Raw genomic sequence first — 5,105 nt, forward strand, 5'->3', positions numbered from 1 at the left:
ACGCGGCCTTTATATACAGTCCGGAGGCTGCTCCGGTGCCCGGCCGCCAGCAGGGGGCGCGCGCGCTCAGAGAATCGGCCTGGGTCGCAGAGGGGCGGCGGCCGCTCAGGGGCTCTGCCCGGTTTCACCGTGGGGTGGGCGCAAGTGTGAGCTGAGAGCACTCAGCGCCGGGCTAGGGAAACAGAGGTTCTTAGGTGCAAAGGGAAAGATGCTCCTCTTGCCTTCCCTCTTCCTGACCATCCGGAGTGGAGCTATCACATATTATCGGTAGCAGCAGCAATAATGACAACAGTAGTAACAGCAACACCATTAATGGTGATAATGTTTGACAAGTGTTTAGTACCTGGACCACGGAGTTCACTAGGTCTCTCTCATGCCTCCTCTCGTCTGACCCTTCCACAGCAGGAAGACCAGGGACCACTTTTTCATGTGGGGACTTGAGACTTCAAATGACTAAATGACTTGTCCAGCAAATAAGTGGCCAAGCTAGAATTTGAACCGAGCTTTTAACATGCTCTCATGGCGCCTTAATGGGGTCCAGTCTTGGGGAGAAGGCAAGTGTTCTCAAGGCTTTACTTGGGCGGGGGGTGGGGGGAGAATGTGGGGTGGCTGGAATCGGCGCCCCCTAGGGAGCGTCCTGATTGGGAGTGGAAGAGGGGCTCCCGCTGTCCCCGGGGTCTTGTTTTTTCCCCTCCCTGGGGTGCCTCCCTCCACTCCCTGGTACCTGCCGCACCCGGGAGAGCTCCGGGGGCTTTTACACGTTTGTCCAGGGAGCGCAGAACTAGACTATACCCTACCGGGTCTCAGCCACGCCCACCTAGGGGGATCGTGAGCGGAGAAGATCCATCGCCATCTAGGAGTGTTTGGCACTGGTTTCAGAGCACGCAGTCCTGAGGACAGCAGACCTCCCGCGTGGGAATTGGGACCCCCTCCCCATTCTCTCTGGTGACCTAAACTCTGGGGGCCTGTCCTGGGCTCGTGCACCCATTCCTCCCCGGGTGGCGGCTTTCTCCTTTCTCCCCGCTCCTGCTGAGCGACTGAGGAACGCACTGTTGCTCGTTACCATGTGCTAATGAGTGTTAGCGGAACTGCCTTCCAAAGGCAGCGCGAAGGGCAGGTGAGAACGAAAAGGAGGCCGCTGGGGCTTAGAGGACCTGGACCATCAGGAGGAGACAGAGGGGGTCAGGTTTTGTCCCTCAGGAGGAGGGGTGCACTCAGGGTGAGCCCAGAGGGGCATTACAGAGTGAGGTCTCCAAATCCACTTGTTTTTCGCCCAAAGCAAATGTGTTACTTACAAGAACAGACTAGGAGTGAGAAGGAGTCATAAAAAGCCAATTTGTGAGGCCTGTATACATCCCTTCCCCTTGCTGGACTGAGGAATTCACCAAAGCCGCTGAATCTCTCTTGCTCTGCCTCTAGGGAGACCGGATGGCCCAGTGGTTAAGATCAGGCGCTCTAGAATCAGGCCGCTGGGGTTTGAATCCTAGAATAATAAGCTGTGTGACCTTGGGCAAATTACATAACCTGTGCCTCAGTTTTTCTCTTCTGCAAAATCTCTTAAAATTGTTTCAAGGATTAAAGAGTTGGTGCTCCCACTATCCTTCATGGAGCTAGAGATCAGTGGTGGTTGGCTTGACAAGAAATTCTGTGGCCAGCATCCTCCTGAGGTAGTGAGTGAGTGGCTCCTGGAAGGGCTAACTCCAGAGTGAGGCCAAGACGGAAGGATAAACACAAGCTCTTAACCTCTGTGCTACACAGCCACTCGGGGGCCAGGCTCAGCCCCCTCCAGCTCTGACGCTGTCATTTGGGCTCCTCTACCTCACCTCCTGCCCCCTCCCCTGGCCCAGACCTCTGGGGCCAGAGAGCTCATCCCTGGCAATCCGAAGACCAAAGCCAGCACTCCCTTGCTGCTTTGGTTTCCTGGTGAGAAAGAGAGACTGGAATTTCTACTTCCAACTTTCCAGAGCTGTGGAAATGAGGGGAAGATGTTGGCTTGACTGCAGGGTAGCTGCTGTGACCTCCAAAACTCCTTGTTGACACAGCCCTGCATTGTTCATTTTCGATGCATGGTTGGAGTCTCAGGCATAGGAAGGCCTATCCCTGACTCTCCCAGACATGGGTCCAGGGAGGGCCACAGAGCTTAAGCAAGTCCCTTTGTCCCCAAGCCGAGCCTGCAGAAGCAGTCACATTTAGGAGTTACAAGCCCTGCTCTGAGGTCAGACAGATGAGGCCTGGGCAAAACTATTTAACCTCTTTGAACCTTAGTGAAAATGGAGATAGTCATAACACTGGACGCATAAAGTCCGTGGAAGGACCAAAATAACGTGGTCATGGAGTTAGCTGGCAAGAATCCTGGCAGTGGTGAGGCTGCATTAAAAGGTAGTTATTATTTTTAACATAAGATGTTAAGAGGACTTTTTCGTGTTGTTCTGAAATAGTAACACAAAAAGGGCTAAGTACCCCGCTAGTAAAGCTTCTCCCCAGGGCCAGGCAACTCCTGTCTGCTGCCCTCTACTTCCAACCAAGGTCATGGGCTATGAAAGGAGAAGCCTGTGTGAGGGAGATGGAGGAGACTCCGTCTTTGGGGAGTACAGTATTTGTGCCTTCTCTGAAGCCATGTTTTGTCGGGGGGTACCCTCAGAAGACGTCTCCAGGTCACAGGGAAATGCCTGCAGTAAGGGGACACTGGCAAGCCCACCTGCTCCTGGAGCAGAATTCGGGAGTCTGGGCCCCACGTGAGGACACAATTGGTGTTGTTTCTGACTTTGAGCTGCGTGAAGGCCCAGACTGTCCTGTCCCGTGCTTAGAAGAGAGATGGGGGGTGATTGCATCCCTTTCCAGTTCTCTGTAGCCCTTGGAGGTCTCTGTGGCTCCTGGGAAGGTGCAGGACAGAGTTTTAAGGAGGAGCAGAACCCACATACCTGCTGTTCGGTCCAGGTGTTGAAGGAGGCTAGGGTAGAGCTGAAAATGGCTCCAAGAAAACCTTCATTGCACTGTGCAGAGGCCCTCTGACTCTCCAGAGACCAAGCCGCTCTCGCTCCTACACCCCACGGGACCAACGAGGTAAGAAGATCTCCTCCCTCTCCTCCCAATGCTGCTCCCACCCAACCTCAGAGGAGATGTCTCAGGACCAGCTCACCCCTTCTCTCCAAACTTAGCCCTGGAGCCAAGGCCTCATGCAATTTGCAATGGGAGGAAGAGGAGACTTTGAACCAGTGAAGAGACGAGTTTTAAGTGGACTGGATCAAGTTTAGATGCTGACTGTGAGAAGAAAACATGGACTCAGATCAAGAAATCGCTGAGGAATAGGAAAGAGAGATTCAATGAGCATATTTAAAAGCAGTGACAATACAAATGAAACTCTTTTATGTTTATATCTCAATCAACTGAGACTCTTGTAATTTTTTTTAGGTGTCTGAGGTTTTGTTGCTCACCGTCATCTCTCCTCATGTTTTAGGACAGTGGAGATAATGACGATGGGGACACCTTTAGATGCCTTTATAGAGGCTTTGATGTGCCCGGTTTAGTTAGGTCCTCACAACTAACCTATCAGGTGTGCAACGCAAGGATCAGGCCCATTTTAAAGATTAGGAAACCAAAGCTCAGAGAGGCAGGGAGGGGATATTGAGAACATTCTGGCTCCTCCAATTTCTAGTCTCCAGATTAAATCGAGTCCTTGTGGACCAGGTGCCAAGTCCCTGGATAATGTATGCAAAGTTCTTCCCAGATCCTGGCCACCAGAACCACAATGGTGCCTCCCAGTGGCAAGGAGTGATGCCAAGTCCATTGTTCCAGGCTGCCCATAAATTCAGCTGATAGCTTGTTCCTCCCTGCTCCAGAAGGGGCAGATTGGGTGCCATCCTCCCTTTTGCACCCTCTGCCCACCAGCTGCAGTACCTAGGGGTACTGTAACCTAGTACCCCTAGGTATTGGCAAGAAGACGTGCCTGACTTACCCTCTGCCTCAGACCCCAGAATTGCTCCCTCAGAGAGAAAGAGGCCTGCTGACTATGAGATGGCAAGATGCAAAGCAGATGACAGCTTTCCAGCTAGTATCCACTGGGCCCAGGTAATTGGCAGAGCTCCTCAGAGCACCTGGTGTTATTTTGGAGAACATCAAAGAAAAAATCAGAAGCCCAACCTGCTTCCTCACTCTGCCTGGAATATTCTTCCAGATATTTCTTTGGTCTTTATAATGGCCAGGCCTGACTACTGGGGTGCCAGAGAACTGGCCTTGCTTCCCAGAAAGGATGAAAGGGATGCAGGAGCCCAGCAGTTTCCATGGAAACAGATCAGGTGGAAGGAGAATAGAATCCAGAGGAACCCAGAGGTGGGAGCAGGACTTTTGAGTAAACCTCAATCTGAAGCCTGAGAATCTGTGGACAAAATATTTCCCTGCAAAGGATTTGGGTCATCAGAATAGCAACAGGAGGTGGAATAATAGTAGCTGGGAGCCGTCAAGTAGCACCCTCCCCCAACAGGCAAGGGCACAGGGGCTCAGAGCTCAGGTCCCTTTCAGGTTTTGGTTCTGCAATTAATCAGCAGTTCTACCATGTGATGCCATATGTGATCCTGGGCAAGGTGTGTACCCTCTCTGAGCTTTCATTTTCTCACTGGCAAAATGATGATAATTCTAGTAACTTACTTCCATGTGTTTTATGAGCATTAAGAGGAATAATCCATGAAAAATACCTGGAACATGACAAGCACTCCAATGTTATTATAAATGAGAAAACTGAAGGCAATTGATAAGTCTCATTCGATCAATGCCGTCCATCCATCTCCCTGGCCGAAGTGATTGGTTCAGGGACAGACAATGCGAGATCATCAGATGGTCCAGGAGCTACTGGAAGGGACTCCCTCTTTACTTGTAGATAGTCTGGTGCGAAGTTGTGAGGTCTGGCATTGCTGCAGCCATCTTGACACCATGAGTGAAGAGTCTCGAGTGGCCTGAGATGGGAATGGCACAGAGTGGAGACAGAGCAGAGACAGCCCACTTTGCAAGAGACAGGGCACACAGACTATAAGTCGGATCCCATGTGACCACCATTTGAACCTCTGGATCAAGCTGAGCCTGAATTACCTTTGACTTTTCAGTTATTCGAG

The sequence above is a fragment of the Rhinolophus ferrumequinum genome, chromosome 15, assembly GCF_004115265.2.
Source record: "Rhinolophus ferrumequinum isolate MPI-CBG mRhiFer1 chromosome 15, mRhiFer1_v1.p, whole genome shotgun sequence".
NCBI classification, from domain to species: Eukaryota; Metazoa; Chordata; class Mammalia; order Chiroptera; family Rhinolophidae; genus Rhinolophus; species Rhinolophus ferrumequinum.